General features: G+C 34.3%; 1 long non-coding RNA gene across 1 annotated transcript; it reads left to right on the plus strand.

The window, feature by feature from the left end:
• Positions 1–11,855: 11,855 nt before the first annotated feature.
• LOC138129352 (uncharacterized) lies at positions 11,856–13,454 on the plus strand. The gene is made up of 3 exons (XR_011159203.1): positions 11,856–12,516; positions 12,580–12,720; positions 12,781–13,454. It is a non-coding gene; the product is annotated as an uncharacterized lncRNA (long non-coding RNA).
• Positions 13,455–18,432: the final 4,978 nt, after the last annotated feature.

Consider the following 18,432-nt stretch of genomic DNA (forward strand, 5'->3'; position numbering starts at 1 on the left):
GCCCTACGCGCTTTAAGGCTAAACTGTCAAAAAATTTTTTTTCAAATAGGAACACATACTTTTTTTTGTAATTGTGATAGAGATTTTTATTCTGAAATAGTTATTTTTCTATTATTGATTCAAAAAATTGAATCACGCATAGTTAGCGGTGCCTGAAGTGGGTCATTTTCTAACGTGTATTTCTTTTTGCATTGTTAGTAAGATCGAAACCATAGAAACCATACAAAACAGTGTGTGAAATACGATTTCACGCACACGACTATTTCTGTGTTTCACTTCACGCACTGTATTTTATTAGTTACCTAGCAACATGGTCACTGCATTGAAACTTCAGAGTTCCTTCAAAAATTTGAATTTTTAATTTCAATTTTTTGAATCAATTATAGAAAAAATATTGTTTATATTTCGTGCGTGAAGATGTTTTTGTGCATTCAAAGGCTTATACTGCCTCGACCTTCGTCTCGGCGTAAAAGACCTTTTCATGCACAAAAAACACTCTCTTCACGCACTTAATATAAAAATAACTATTGTACAACTAGTTATGAAAGTCATACTTTTTTTCACGAATTTGCAGATTAATTAAAGAGGGCATAGCCCGAGTTAATCAAGCAAATAAGTGAAAAAAAGAGACTTTCATAACGTGTACACACTATTTTTTTTGCATATCGATGTAAGTTGAGAAATTTGGTCTAAATGGATTTATGAAAAATTACAAAAAAAAAATATAGGAGATGGAATAAAATGATGCAAAAAAGTACTACTTTCACTACGATTTTTCGTGTAAAAAAGTGCTACTTTCACTACGATTTTGCGTGTAAAAAAGTGTCACTTTCATTACGATATGCAAAAAACATATTTTTATTTCCACCTTCTAAGTAAATGACAGTTTGGAGTCGATTGAAAAAGGACAAAGCATCCGACAAATTGCACAAAGTTTTGAGATACCAAAATCTACAGTATCGGATATTAAAAAAATAAAGAGAAAATCCAGAATTTTGTTTCGAGAACTTTTCATGGAATAGGTAAGAATTAGACTGTGATGGTATCAATTTCTTGTCACTCAATTGTTTTCTCAGGGAAGAGAAAGGTTATGCGTAAAGCAGAACATCCAGAAATGGAGGAAGCTCTGTATACCTGGTTCCTCAAACAACGTGGAAATCATGTACCGGTTTCCTCCGAAACTTTGCATACAAAGGCCAAATATTTCTATAAAGAAATAACAGGGAATGAGGATTATTTCTCAGCAAGCTCTGGTTGGATGGACAAATTCAAGTCACGATATGAGATTCGTCACTTGAAAATCTGCGGAGAAAAAATCATGAATTCATCAGTGTACAATCTACATAATTATACATTGAAGAATAAAAACGAAAAAACGTACATTTAGAACGAAGGAAAACAAAATGAACAAAAATGAGAATATGTACATATTTGTAAACTCTGACATTGAAACTTTTGAAAAGTCAAAATGGCTCGACTGACAGAACAAGACAAAGTTTTCATGCTTTCGAAATAAGAAGAGGAGTGGTCCATAAGAAGGGTTGCTACTCATAATGGGCTAAATAAAAGCCCTGTTCTACAAGTAATAAGTAAAGAAGAGGTGGGACCAAGAAGGGACCGTGAGTAGAAGACCGATCATCATTTTTTTAATTGCTGTCAATGTCATCTTTAACCTAATCTCAAAATAACCCGTTCACACTGCTTAAATTTTTCAAAATCGTTGTTACTTGATTTTGAATGTTTACGCGAAAGTTTTGAAAGCAAGTGTACTACCGTATGTTTCAAAAAATTTCTGGTAAAGTAGGTTCTGAAAAACAAAATCATTAAAAACGTAGGTATCGCTTAGCTTGTCAAATAATAATTGAATTATCAAAAAAGTCATTAATCGCCATAATAATTTTGTTCGCGAAATTTTATCTATGAAAATGGTTTTCACTCCTGAACAACAGATATTCATGATTGCACCTTATTTTCGCAATGGTCACACACTTCACACATTTCGAGAAAGTGGCAGTGTTCAGCAGAAGTAGTCGACCTAAAGTTTGTATTGAGGAAAATATTGATACTGTCCAACTCAACGTCAAATGGAAGACGAACCCGAATTATCTCTCAGGCAACTGTCGCAGCAGACTGAGCTATCAGTGTCAACTTGTCAAAGAATTGTTCGAAAGGATCTTGGTTGTTGATGATTCAGTAACTGCTGAAAGGTACCGAAACAACATTCTTGATGTTTTCATCACTCAACTCCAACTCGCTCAGGGGTATTTTCAATAAGACGGAGCTACAGCATGGGAGACTCTTCGTTATTTGTGGCAATTTTTTGACGATAGGTTGATCCATCGAGACCTCTGGCCAGCACTTTCAATGTGCATTGAAGCTCAAAGCTACCATTTTCAACACTTGCTCTAGAGTAATTTAAAACACATTATTGTTAATTGTTGTTTATTTATTTATTTGTTATTACATTACTTTTTTACACACACGGATTTACTTGTTTTTGTTGATCTGGATTCATAACCTAACTTTAACCTCTTTAACCTGTTACGAAGGTCGAAGACCGTTCCTGGCAGCAACATTAAATGTTCAGCGAACGCAAATTCTCGTAGAATCGTAAGAAAATAACCTTTCTTAAGCTTTTCCTGAAATTGTCAGTTTATGACAGTTCGTTCGAAACAATTATTGTGATAAACACATTTACGCCTGGATTATTCAAGTTACGCCATACGTTTTTAATGTTTTTGTTTTTCAGAACCTACTTGACCAAACATTTTTTGAAACATACTTTACAATCATTTAAGTAACCTCTCCACCATATGATTCATAATCTACACTTGTTCGTAAGTTGGATGTTGAAGGTTCATTTAGGTCGGTTGATCGATCAGATTCAGAATCTGACGAATCAGAATTCAGGTTTATTATAAACGGTGGAATATCATCAACGTCATGTACACCCATGTATTTGTGCCAATCATTTTTGACTTCTTGTTTCGAGTGCTTGCCACTTTTGTTTGGTACACTGTTGAAGAGCTTCTCGCCAAACTTTTTTAACTCTATCGCTAGAGTTAAGTTGTGATGGGATATGTTTGTTATAATAATCTTTACAGTCAGCCCATGCCAATTCGATTAGATTATATTGGCAATTGTACGGTGGCAGCCTCAACACTTCATGTCCTTCTGCTTTCAGAATTTCGTGGATTTCGTATTTATTCCAATTTTCGCCAGTTAGGTGAGGTAAGGTGCCAAAGTTGTTTTTTAGTGAAAGAAGCTTGTAAATGTATGTTATGATCCTTCAGCCACTTCTGCAAATTTTCCTTTTTTGAAGACATTGTTGGAGGTTTGTCGATTTTGACAGAGTGATAGGGAGCATTGTCCATTACAGTTACACATTTCATATTTAGCAAACGCAAGGATGGAATAAGCTGTTCCTTTATCCACTTACTACAGACTGATTCGTCTTTTACCGCCGGTGGCAAAATTACCCTTAAGAATTGAGAAAAATGTATAAAATTTACAGACTTGATTTGTCGAAAAATTTACTTTCGACCGGTATAATTTATTAAAAAAAAATTTTTTTATTGAGCAGATATTTATAAAAAACTTTTTTTGAAAAAAAAAATTATGTTCAAATTTTTGCATCAGAATGTGGCTAATGGCGTATAAAATCAATATCTGTAATCCGTTTCGAAAAATGTTTGATAGTTTTTGAATTAAATCGATTTTAATGGACAAGTTGCCTTTATTGATGGTTGTTGGCTTTTAGTGTTGTAAATTTTCTCTAACAATGACTACCTTGTAAAACTGACCTGCTTAGGCGAATTTCTTCGATTTTACAAAGGACCCCCTGCTATGGCAATAAAAATCCTCTAATAAATCTTATTGTTAAGATATTTGGACATTATGTCGTAAATCATGAAGCAAATACAAATTTTAATATCAAAATGCGTTTATTTCAATAATACCATACGCTAAAATTAATTTAACATGGTAAAATTGTGTGAAAATACCTGAGTGAGCATATACTACAAGGTTGAATAAATTAAACAATTAATAATGGAGAAAATGGCAAAATTTGACCTAATTAACTTATAAATTTTATTTTTTGATATTATGTGCCTTATGTATAATAAATTAGGTCTGCAAAATATGAAAATGAAATCATAATTTTTAAGGTCAATTTTGCCACCGGCGGTAAAAGATGAATCACCCTGTATAGTAGGTAATTAACGTTATAAGTCCGGGAACTCATAGTTTACACTACGAGTGTGACGTTTAAGGACGAGGCGACGACGGAGCCGAGTCTTGAAACTCGAAACGAGTACTGTAGAAAGAGTTCACGGACAAATGTCGTTATGTATTTTATTTCATCCTGCCTCAAATTTCGTTTGAAACAAACATTGAAATTAATTTCAAAATAATTCAACAAATGCTCCCCAGCTAGTCACATTTTTGGAACATGATTAGCAACGGCTGTTTGGCAATTGTTTATTTTGTTGAAATAATTTGGTGCGTTAAAATGACTTCTAAATAAAGCAAATCCTCCAGAAATTGTAAGAAAGTTTGCAGAAGCCTGTGCTGAATTAATACCTAGCAAGTCTGGTGAAAGGTATCAAAAACAATTCAGCCATTTTTGTAAATGGAAATCAGAAAATAATGTGAAGAAAATTACGGAAGAGGTTATGCTGGCTGGCCCATTTTTTTAGATTTGGTTTACATGGTTGTATTATTTTATTTGTGAACTAACGTTCTTAGTCTGAGAAAGTATGTGCATCTTCTTTGTGGTCGAAATAGTTGAACTGTTAATTTGTATTTAGATGTAGTTTTGAATAAAACATTTCTTAAACCTGAATAATTGTTTTTATTTGTTCCCTACTTGTAAACATCAGTTTATCAAGTCACTGTATTCACCTTGAAAATGTCTCTTAACTGGCTAGCATGTAAAATTTTACACCCGTGCTCATATGAGTGATGTGCGTTTCCAAAGCAATACGTGTAAAGCTCATACGATTTTTTTTTTCAAATACCGGAATTTTTAATAGTTGGTATAACTATTTACAAGTGAGGAACAAATAAAATATTCAACAATACACGCATGGTAACGGGTTTTACTGGCTTCAGAAGGTGACTGGCTCGCCTTCGGCTCTCCAGTCATATCCTTCTGTCGCCAGTAAAAACCCTTTTTACCATGCTAGTAATGTTAAATACTATTGTAGTATCTAGTTGTTAAAGGTGGTTTTCCGCACTGTTTGTCACCATGTAAACAATCTCATAACGGCCGGAGTCCGTTAAGAGTGTTCGTTATGAGCGGGAGCGGCCGTTATGAATTACTAAATAACTATAGCAACGTAGATCCAAATTTTATTTTTCAACTTTTTTACAATTGGTACAATAATTAATGTTTAATGTTAAGTACAGTGGAAGTCGCTTATAACGACGACCAAGGGACCGGCTAATTCCCGTCGTTATAAACGGACATCGTTACATACGACTTATTTTTTTTAAGTTAAAAAGTTAAATATATACCTTTGTATATGCGTCTTATTGCAAGAAATATAATTATGTAATTATAAAAAAAAACAATAAATATAAAAGCACAAAAATAGGCTTCAAATGTTGATGGCAGCTCAAATTCTATTCCACTCAGGCATTTTTATATCCCGAATTTTGAGAATCACATAAATGACAATACAACGGGCCAATTGGAACACGTCACAGGCGGCAGCATGATTTTTCTCGTCCACACGTCGTTATATACGGCCTAACCCAGAGCTCAGCAGGACGTTAAAAGCGACTTCGTCGTTATAGCCGACGTTTGACGGACGTTATACATGACTTCAAAAGCGTTGCCAGGTATAGGAATCCAACCAATTCTCTAAGAATCAGTCGTTATATGCGACTTGTCGTTATAAGCGCCGTCGCCGTCGCTATAAACGACTTCTACTGTATTTCAAAAAGATAATTGTGAACGAATCGTAGAGATATTACAAAAACTATTGTACAATACACGTCCCTTAGGTCCTTTACTGCCTCCCAGTATTATTCGACTCGCTCTGCGAGCTCGTCTCACAAAATCTCTGACTCGGTAGTAAAGGCTATCCTAACGGACTTCTACTGTAAAATACAATATTGCGATTGTTACTTTTGTGTTTCCAATAGCAACACTTAACCGGCGTTCGGCCGTTTTTTCCGTTTTCCCGGATCAAACTGATTACGTAAAGTATTGAAATTTGACACAGGATGAAATAAAATAATTTACCATTCATGGTTTTATGATAGTTTCGATCATTGATTTTACTATCTAAAATTAAATCACAATCTGGCAAGAACCCCTGGTCACATCCAGCGTTAACAATAGTGTACCTTTTGTCTTCGCCTTTATAGCTTGAAGGGATACCTTTGGAATTGTTTTCTAGCACCCATTGACGAACTTGACTGCGATTCTGGTATACCCATGTTTCATCTAAGATCACATCAGGCTCTTTTAGCAGTTGTAAATATTTGTGACAGAAACGGATTCGCCAATTGACAATTTGTTGTCTTTCAATGACTATCTTTCACTTGTATACCTTTTTATATGAATATCCAATTGAATTTATAATTCTATATAATGTTGTAGAACTTTGATTAAAATCAAGGCATTCCTTTGCGTACTGATAAACAATTGACACCGTTAAATGCTCATTTTTATTAATTTTAGTAAATATAAAATCGTTCAATGCTTCTTTAAAAGTATAATTCCAAAACTGTCGGTTCTTCTTTCGGCCAGTTTTTTTCACGCGTGTAAATAGTTTTCCAGATTACTTTTCTGCTAATACTTTTTGCCCGATTATCTGGAAACAAAGAGCCACTCGAGTGATACTAGCACTGATATTGTTGGGAGTCTTTTAAAAATTGATTCTAACAACGAAAAATTGCTTCAAACTCACGTTGGATTAAATCAGTCATTTTCAGAAGATTACAACTAGAGAAAACGTAGGTAATGTTTACAATTGCTGAACAAATTTGTTAGTAAAACGTTTAATGAAATTTGAAACTGTTAATGTTAAATCGGGTTCGCGCAGGGCAAGCAACTTTGAAAGTCATAGTTGCCAGTTAGCTTTAATCAGATTGTCATGGTATGCTTAGATGCACATTTATATGGAATTGAGTATACTCTTAGCTCTCACCGACTGATAAAACCTGATATACTTCGTCCAGCGAGAGATTGGGAAATTTTAAATTGTAGGCTTGTAACCCAACATTACAAAATGCACTAGAATACATCAATTAGAGCATGATTTCAGGGCAAAAATGTTATTGCGTGAAGGATATATTTCAAATTTTACGTACGCTACTATCCGTTTATTAAACTCCCGCACTGTCACTGTCAAATTTTTGACTTTTTTTTGGAATGTACCTACGGTGACATACAGTACCGTATTTTGGTTATGTTAATGGAGTTAATTCTTTTCTTTCCAAACAATAATTAACAATACCGTGCTTCTCTCTGGCCATTAACAGTATTCTTTTATGTTTCATATCTTTTTCTTGTTCAGTCATTTCGTGTAAGTAATACACTTCTGAACAAAATTAAGGGACCATCAATAAAAATTACAATTACTTGATGAAAGTGTCATTGATCTTAATAAAATTCACACATGTAATAGTTAAGTGTATATTACATTATTTTTATAGCATGCCATGAAGAAATTAACAAAGGTAATGCACTTGTTTCCAAAATAACAAATGTCAACAAAAAATTGTACTTGTTAAAGATTGAATTTTGAGTTGTTTTACTGTATTAAAGCGTTGATTTTATTATTATAAAAGTACAAAATCTGTTTTCCGTCACACATTAAACCAAAAGTATGCCTAGACGGCATCTTAGAGTTGAGGAAGTGTCTCAAATAATTATTCTTCTTCGTGAAGGATATTCGCAGAGAGAAGTTGCTCAAATTTTGAATACCAACAAATCTGTGGTACAAAGAACTGCTGCAAGACATAGAACCACTGGCAGTTTAAAAAGAAAAAGAGGACAAGGGGCCAAAAGGAAAACAACCGCCAGGGAAGATCACTACATTGAACTGCAAGCTTTAAGGAAGCGTCTTGTAACCTCTCGGGAGTTAAAAAATGACCTTCGTTTGGCTACTGGAAAAGAAATTTCAACAAAAACTGTAAGAAGGAGGCTGAAAGAAGTCAATCTGATTGCCAGAAAACCTGCAACTGGTCCAATTTTGACAGCCTTACATAAAATAAATCGTTTGTCTTTCTGTTTAAACCATCAGGAATGGAATGAAAGACAGTGGGATTCAGTTCTATTTACTGATGAGTCCCGATTTCACATTTCCAATAACGATCGTCGTGTTCTCGTTTTGCGAAGACCTGGTGAAAGGTACGCACAGTGTAACATTCGTGGAGTTGATAAATTTGGTGGAGGATCTTTGGTGGTATGGGGCGGAATAAGTTTCATTGGTCGTACACAATTAGTTATAGTGCGCAATGGGTCAATGACGGCAGCAAGATATAGGGACGATATTGTTGTACCTCATATACTGCCATACGCTGAAAATTTTGGTCCGAACTTTATTTTTATGCACGATAACGCAAGACCACACATTGCTCATACTGTAACAATTGCTTTTCATTTTTTCCACTAATTTACCTCTTGCATATGGAGCTATTTTGTTTTTTATTATATCAGCCATTTTTGTTCTAGAGCAGTTAAAATTCTTTGCAATTTGTGAATCAGGAAAACAAAAACTATAGAATAAATTTGCATGCTCCATATAATTATAGAAAAGATAAATTATGCTCAGCTAAATGGACTGCAGCTTTAACTTGAGCTTCTTTTTTAAGTCTTAATTCCTTCTTTTTCTCTTCACTATAGAGTAATTTTTCAATGGAACAGTTGCCTTTTATCTTACTTTCGTTTTTCTTATGCAGTTGGCAGTTTTCATGTCGTTTCATGTGTCGTCTTCCCCCTTCTAAAAATTTTCTGCAGGACTTGCAATATGCTTTATTATCCCTACTCGTCAACCACTTAAACTCCTGCTGCCATTGCTCTCGGCACTTTTGCAAGTTTGAATAAATACGGTCGAGGACTGCAGTGACGTCACAAGCGATCGAGACGTTGTGTTTCAAGGTCGCGTCAAGGTCGCACCAAGTCTTGGTATAACTAAAGGGTAAGGAAAATTTTCATTTGCACAAGGTTTGAGTGGTGGGAAACGATGTAGGAAGACATCCTGAGGCTGTCTAGCCAGAAAAAACGCGAAAATTCTAGAAGTAGTTAAAGTGGACAATTACCCAAAAAAAAATTTAAAAGGACTGCGAATTCTTCCTTTTCTACCTCATTTTGAAATGTTAATAGGATGTCCTCCTCGGTTTCAAATATAATCCGTAATTCGGTTTTATTAGCCCCACGGTCATTAAAAGCTGAAGCATCTTCAATATGGTCTTTGAAGCCAGTAGTAGCACTAAACGTTATCACACCCAAATCCGGGAACAGCCCTTGCCTCACTGTTACTTTTACATCATCTACTGGTGAGTTGTACCCACGCTGAAAGCGGACATTACGAAAAATCGACATGTTTCTTTTTAGCAACGACTTCTCTTTTCGAATGCGTTGTAATTACGAAATTCTATCATTGAGTTTTTCAGATTCATTTTATCTAAAACGAAAACTACCTCCTTACTAGTTTTTATCATTAGTTTAATACGATCTATATTACGTACCAACAAGAACAAGGTCTTTGGTTTTAAAATATATATGGTATGCTCACGCGCATCTGTGTGACGTATGCTGGCTGCATTCTTTACCGCGAAATTTAAATTCTCCTGATCCAATAATTGCAGCCCAAAATTACATGAATGGTACTCATGAACATGATATCTATTACGACGAAGAGTTCGAGCGAATTCTTACGGCGTTACACCGTGCACCTGCATCTTCATTAGATTAGTATCGATTATTATGTTTTGTAATTAAGTTTCCTTTTAGAAAATAAACTTTATTATTAACAATGTGACTATTCCTAGTAAATTCGGCATATTTTTTTGGCACAAAAACAGACCGAGATTTATAGGTACCTACATATTTATGTCCCTCTTGTACGTTTGAGACAATAACAAATCTGAAGTTTTTCTGACTGTTAATTATTGGGTATTTTAAGTACTTACCTATTTTAAGGGCAGACGAAATCAGTCGAATGTGAACTGTGCTACCACGGACAATGTGCTACAGTGAAGTGAATTTTGTTTTTTGTAATAATAATATTTCTTGAGACTTTAAAGACGTTCTTTATTGACGTAAATTTATTGAAATAAGTGATTTTTTTTTAAATCCGAAAACGTAGTCGTAAGTATTACATTTTATCTATTATATTATTCTAGATAGATTCTATACTATCGACTGTCTTTTCTTTAGTGGTCAAATAACATTGTTAAAAGATATTCTTTAATTTAAAGGGCTTCCGCTGCCCCGGGCTCTACATCCTTCAAATCCTGCTGTGTGTATGTGTATAAAATAAACTAAAACGATGGCGTATTGTGCATTGGGCTGTAAGAATAATAAAAAAAAAAACAATAAACGTAAGCTTTTATCGCTTCCCCAAAGATCCAGAATTGTGTCAAAAATGGATAGATTTCTGCTGCAGGAAAGATCCAATAAATACAGCAAATGGTAACATTTATTTTGATTTTTTCATTTAATACAACCATGTAATGTGCCTATATTTTATGAAAATCAGACACAAATTATTATTTTGTACTTATTCTCTTCTAGCACGAATATGTTCAAAACGTTTTGAGGAACGATTTGAATACAAGTGGCTGCAACATAAACTCTTGCTGTATAGTCCAAACAATCCAAGAAGGATATCTGCCTTATGTGTTGCCACAAAAGGAGGACCTATTAGTGTTAGTTCGTCTATAAGTGAAAAATCAAATAAGGCACTAACACCAGATAACAGTGGACATACAGCAAAGAAACTTGTAACAAAATCTTCGAGAAATTTATTTGCGGTTTCCCGAGAAGATGCTGCAAGGAACATTGAAATTGATGTAACGCCCTTGTGGAAAGAAAAGTCCATCAATTGTTCTTGCGAAGAGAAGTATGCAAGAAAAATAAAATCGTTGAAAGAGGATTTTAAAAGAAGAAATCTAATGTGGGCAAATAAACTTGAAAAGTTAAGGGCCCAATACAAAGAAGCTTTAAAAAAACAGAGAAGTCTTCAAAATAAATTAAGGAAAACTAGTGAAGACAAAGAAATAGTAGAAGCTGTCAGAAAATTATTTACACCTAGACAGCTAAAAAACTGAAATAAGCAATCATCGCATCCATTTACTGCCTCCGTTATTTTTATGATTAAGTATCCACATAAAAAAGCCGTTGCCGCCGTCTCAATTTGAAGATTGCTACTTGGTAAATACGTAAACGAAGACAATTTTTCTAGTTTTCCCAGAGAACTATTTTGCAAGGTGACTGAAATATTTACATTGTTCCTTGAATTTTGAAATCTTAATAAAATTTTACTACTGGCATATTCCGAAGCACTCATTGCATTAGTTGACTTAACACTTTTTATCAAACCGCTTCTCAGAATTGGTCTCAGGACATATTCTGCTGCTTTGGAATCTGTTAAGTCATTTGAACCACCTCGAAGTCGGACATTTGAAAATATAGATTCTACTGCATCTGAACTAAAATTTCTTGTTAGAACATAAAAAAAATTTAACTCGCTAATTAAGTAATGAATACACATATTAGAGAGATATTGCATTCAAACTTTATTTAAGTAATACGTTAATAAATGCATGCGCTATAAAATAACGCTACGCTTTAACGGCATAGTGATTTAAAGTTATTGCAATTTGTCAAGGCGTTATAGTATATTAAGTATAAAGAACGGTAATGACAATGTACGGATCGAAGACAATTGTTTGGAGGAGGAGCTTGCGACGACTCCAATATTGTCTGAGATCCGTACATTGTCATTAACGTTCGTCATGCTTATGAGATTTTTTGCGCGATTGAATATTTATTACAAAACATTCCTAACTAGAATGCAATGCGATACGACGCCCTTCACATCGTGTTGCCACAATGTCGATTTTTGTATCGCGTTTCTAAGGCAATCTGCAAACAACTACCGCCATTGCAGTTTTTGTGCGCAAATATCGCCAGTTGTGTTGAAAAACAAGCAGTAAAATGAGTGATATTAGTGATTCCGACAACGAAGTGGATATTGTAGAAGAAACTTTGAATGTGGGGTGCGTCACAAATAAAGAATTTTTGAAACTAACGACCTCAACGTGTAATTAAGAAGACAAGGAAAATTTGTGGTATGAAAATTTTGATAATACTAATGTCGCGGCAAGTTCGCTAATATTATTTCTTTGCAGCGGCAAGGAATGCGGACCACAAGAGCCGTGTGAGTTTCCAGAAAGTGCTAACATCTTGTCTTCAACTTCTGTCTACATAAATCAAGAATTTTCGAAACCAGCGAACTCAATATGAAATCCAGAAGACAAGGAAAATCCGGGGTATGAACATTTTGACAATTCTAATGTCGCAGCAAGTCTGTTACTAAAATTGTTTCATTGCAGCGGCAAGGTAGGCCGACTACAAGAGCCGTGTGAGTTTCCAGAAAGTGCTAACATCTTGTCTTCAACTTCCGTCTACATAAATGAAGAATTTTCGAAACCAACGATCTCAATTTGTAATCAAGAAGACAAGGAAAATGCGGGGTATGAAAATTTTGACAATGCCAATGTCGCGGCAAGTTTGCTAATGCTATTTCATTGCAGCGGCAAGGAATGCCGACCACAAGAGCCGTGTGAGTTTCCAGAAAGTGCCCCCACATCGTGTCTTCAACTTCTGTCTACATAAAAATTATTATAATAATCGATTAATTTTGAATAAACTTTACTTACCGTTCTAGAACACCAAAAATTACTTACCATCGAGTTTATCGTTAGCAACGAGTAAACAGAGCTTACCATCTTGGAAACAGACGTGGTAAACAACCAAATAGAGTACAATCGCGCAAAAACGTTATTAAAAGAGATTGCAAAGTTGACAAGTGTGTCAAAAATGGACGAAATGTTAGAAGCTGCTATTTTAGGTGGTGCAAATGACGATGATATTGAAGAAGCGGTTCATCACATTATTTCTAACTTATTTCGGTCAAATCGCACTCAAATTTTTTGAATAGTCAAACTGTTGACATATGAGAAATGTCAAAAATAACGTTAACGTCTTGCGGTATACGATCGCAATTTACGTAAAGCGCAATCGTTATTACCGTCTATGTGCTAAAAATTGACACGTAGATGTCAAAATAACGTCTTTCTAAATACTGCTAACCGTTATATGACACTGCAATATCTCTCTATTAGCGCTTTTAGCAGTGAAAGTTAAGGCTTCTGCGGTTTCTTTTGTTAGACCTCGAATTTCTAAAGCTGCGGATGTATCTTGAATATCTTTGATATAATTTGGAAACTCGTCTTTCAACTAAAAAAGTCGTGGATCCATAATGTTTGTGTAAGGTGCGGTATTGACGTCCCTTTGATGTATGTGTTGAGTTCTATTACTCACATCATGAATTTGGAAAAATTTGAATATATATTCCATGTACTTATTTGTTGGCATACATTGTTTGAAATGAGAGAACTGTTCACCTCCATAATCCATAAGATACCGCAAAGACGCAGTAACTGCTGGTGAAAATATTTGCACTGCCAAATGCACTTTCATTTTTTCCAAATTAGACGGATACAGATGTTTTTTGGTTAAATGTCTAACTGGTTTAACAATTAAATTTTCTTGAATTGTCAGTAATTCTTTAAGGTAACTAGCCGAAATCATACCTTCAGATGACGCCATGTCGTGATCCAAGAATAAATTTCTAGCATTTTTGACTGCATGGCAATAGTCAAAATTAAAAAACAACTTAAGTCCAATGTTATAAGGATGACGTATAAAATTTTGAAGTGTTCCATTTCCCAAATGCTTGAATAGTGCAACATGATTCTTATGGTTGTCTCCAACAATTCTTATCACATTATATCCACAATCTGTTAGTAATTTTAAAACTTTTAAAGTTAATTCATATAACGTTTTGCTGTTAATGTGTCTGTGAAAGTGGTAGCTTGCTGGAATAATATATTTGGTAGATAGTCCTTGTAATACGAAACAGAGGAGTTGATTAGCAGGAACATGTTTGACTCCAATTTTACCTTTCGAATCACTCGTAATGTTTTCCAAACCATAAATACGATCTTCTGCTTTTGAGTAACAGATTGATTCCTTGATAGCCATATCATCAACTACTAATGAGCATATCCTTTCTAGGAATTTTAAATTTTTAATTTCCGAAAGAAGGCGATCTTTAATTATTAAATTGTCATTGCCAGTGCCAAAATACTTTCTTAAGGTTGTTCTCCCGGGTAATTTAAGAAGGGAATTTCTGGGAAATTCATAACCTTTTGGTGAACTAATGAATGAATGAATGAGCTAATGAACGAAAACATCCATAAATGAGGCCAGAAGACCAATTATGTATTAGCAAATAAGAGCACGAGACGAAGTCGCGGGCTTTTATTTGATAATAATTGGTCTTCTGCCCGAATAATTTATGGATGTTTGAGTTCACTAGCAAAAAAATTGCCGATATTAAAATTTTGCACGAGGGGTATACGGCTGATTATTTCCTGAATAGAATGAAACCAAACGCATTATTTCCAATCCTTTTTATTCAGAATAATTTATTTTTAAAAAAACATATTTTTTTATATAACTATTTATTACTCAAATTATTATTTATCTATCATCCATATTATTAAAATTTGAACAATTGAAATATTTACATGTAAAGTTACAATTTTGGTAAATTATTGGTCGTTGAGTTATTGTTGAATTAACAGAGCAATTCATTTGTTCAGCTTCTATTATGGATTCTGAAGAATCTCCTCTCAATTTATTTATAAGCTCTCCATGATGATCTTTATCTAACTGTAGATAAGGTTTAAGTTCATTTTCAGAAACACCCTTACGAGCCAAGTGACTCACAGCAGTCGAGCGGTTCGAATGGTTCCATATTTTTACCTTTTTCTGCGAAATAAAATAAACTGGTCAAAGATCCATCGTTATTAATTTCTTGTTTAAGATGACAGGTTAAACATTTGAAAGCTTCTCCTCCACGCCAGGCAAGTACAACAGACGCGATATGATAGAATTTTCGTTGCAAACCTACAGGCGTATCTTCGTCCCACAGTGAAATGATATTTTTTCTACAATCGATGTAGAAAGTAGGTCTTTGCGCTTGCATTTGACAACGCAAAGTTGACGTTTTCCGAGGACTGTCACTTTGTCGCTCACGCGCGAAAAAATGTACAAAACGCTCGCTCTTCGAATTTTTTGTTAAAATCAGATGTCCAGTGATTATTGTAACTAGTGACAACCAATAAACAGAAAGAATTGTTGTGTCGGTGTTCTTTGTGTTTTTACAAAAAACATTGCTCAAAAGCCTGTAGAAGGAAGGGAAACTGTTGAGGAAGCGTTTTCGCGTATACCTCCCGAAATTGTAAGTGTAGAAAAGAACCAGAATGCACACTTCCAGAGCATGAATTACTTTTCAAAAACCGTAATTATTGTACTTTTAATGTCAATATTGTGAATAATTAGTTTCTGATTTTAAGAAGGTATTACATTGATTTGGTCCAAATAAAATAATATGTAGTAGTCATAGTTGCGATTGTAGAAAAAATATTGTGTTGTTGCGAGCGCAAATGTACATTCTCGATTTCGAGAAAATCTCTCAATCGATAATGTATCACTTTGCGCTCTTAATACACAAATAGCTCAGTTCTACATCAGTCAGAGCAGTTGCACTTTCTTTTCTCTTTTCTGGTTTTGCTTGAAGTTCCTTCCTCTTGGCATCTCTAGCAACTCTAGCTCCTTGAAATATGATGTCTCCAAAAGGATCTATTATTCGGTTATATTCTGCATTGAATTTTTCTTGAAACATTTTTGCCGCGACGTTCCATATTGTTTTAACACAACCCTCTTTGTAGTCCTCACCACTGAGTCTTTTCATATTGTAAGCGTAATCTTGCATAATTTTTGCCAAAAATTGTGTGCCTGACGTTTCCTCTATTTTGTAATTTTTTCCAAACAATTTAATTCAAACACTAAAAATCCCATAAGCAGCGGTGTTTTTGTCATTATGACAGCGAAAAAAGTTTGCCCTAACTTTTCCAGCGATAAAACGGAACCTGACGTTTGAAAGCGTCTGATTCTAGTAGGTCTGCATCATAGTGATTTAGGTATTCATTAAATTGTCTTACTCAAGCTTTTTTTTTTGGGTCGAAGTAAACTTGACATTTATAATTCGAGTTTTATTGTCTGGCAATTAAACTCAAAAAACTTTTTTTCGTTAAATTGCCAGGCAACAAAATTCTCATTGAAATGTCAAGTTTACTTCGTGTAATTATAAGTGACAAAACTGTTTCCAAATACTCTTCGTTCTTACAGTATTTTCCGGAATTGACTTTTCCACTGCTTCTTGAATAGTTTCCACAATATTCGTTCCAAATCGTCTCATTTTGGAAACTTTCAATCCACAAACCACAATTTTTTTTATTAATTTATTAATTGTCATGACGCGCTGACGGCATGGCCTATCCTACAAATGTGCGTTTTTTAGAGCGGCAAATCAGGTACCGACATTTTTTATCAGATTATTGCACAGTGTGCATTTTAGAGAAATTTTATCGGGTTATTTTTTGTTTTCTCGTTTTGATTGGTCAATATTTGTCACGCAATTGGTATGGTTGCTAAACACATGAAGGAAATAATCATCAAAAATTTCCATAAGTGCTTATTCACAATGGACATAAGCTTGACATAAGGCATAAGAAATTCATGATAGTGTGTATCATGAATTTCTTATGGCTTATGTCAAGCTTATGTCCATTGTGAATAAGCACATACATGCAGTGGATATACTATTAATTTTTACGTAACTTATGCGAAGTGACCTCAGTGAACATTATTGTTGTGTACAAAAAGGCATGAGGAATCATATTCGAGTTAATATGGACATATAAATTATTTTATTTTTCACTTTAGTGTAATTGCATGATAACTCCTAGGATACGAAATACGTAAACATATCCATAACAACCGGGGAATAATAACAGGGCGTAATAAGAATAAGCAGGCGTAATGAATTCATAACGCCCTCATCAATTCATAATTGCAAAGATGCCAATTTTTTTTTTTTAAGAACACGTATAGTGAAAAATAAAATCTTGTATGCACCACGGCGTCACCGAATGATTACGCCCATCGAACGATATCCATCTCTCGGGCTAAAGCCCTCGAGCTGGAATCATCGTTGTAACGCCCTTGGTGCATAAATACCTATTCCAGTTGCCCAAATTTACAAATTATTCTTACGTATCTCTTATGTATTTCTTATGTCTTATGTCATGTCCATTGTGAATAAGCACTAACGTCATTTACAACATCTTGTAAGACTACTTCTTCTTGTGCGTTGTACATAGACGATGTAAATAACTCTAACATTGTTGCATTTGAAGTAAAATTTTTACAGCACATATTCTTAACATTAAAATAAATTCGAATTCGTAATATTACTTCTAAAAGTTGCATTCCAATTTTATTTCGAATTTTAGATTTTGCAATATTCACGGTGGTGTTCTTTCAACCACAGCGTTACTTGTAGGAATACAAAACGATTTCAGAACTGCTTCAGCTAATTGTTCAAAAAACTGACAACTGTTACCGTGTTTATATTTCCAGACAGTTTCCCAGAATTTTATGCTGCAGTTGGGAATTTCTTTCTCTTCAAATTCTTCTTGCCAGTTTACAAAATATAATTTTCTCCATTGAGTTTCGTACGTGTCGATTGAAACTGAAGGATCCAAATACATTTTAACTGGTAAATTGGCGAATTGTTCTTGTTTTTGACTGATACATGATGATGGAGATAAAAACTTATATTTTTTTAAAATTTCCATATTTAGTGGTAATCGGTCAATCATTTGTTTCAAAAGACTTTTTACAAATCTGTAACATCTTTGACCGACATTTTCCTTTTCAGTCAGTGATAATTTAATTTGAGCCATTTCTGACTGGAATTCTAAAACCAAAATCCATGCTGTTTACATCTAAAATACATAAATCATTATCCAATGCTTCAATTACTTGAATCAGTAATGGAGTTTTTCCAGTATCTTGCAAAAATATTGGTTTCAAAATTCTTCTGGCCATTGATACGAGGGCGGGTTGATAAATTCGCGCGATCATACAGAAACAAAGGAATGATTTAAAAAAAGAAACTTTATTTTTCAACGTAATCTCCTTCTAAATCCATACATTTGGTCCATCTGTGTTCAAGCTTCTTTATTCCGTCTCGGAAGTGATTTTCGTCT

The sequence above is a fragment of the Tenebrio molitor genome, chromosome 1 (genome assembly GCF_963966145.1).
Source record: "Tenebrio molitor chromosome 1, icTenMoli1.1, whole genome shotgun sequence".
NCBI classification, from domain to species: Eukaryota; Metazoa; Arthropoda; class Insecta; order Coleoptera; family Tenebrionidae; genus Tenebrio; species Tenebrio molitor.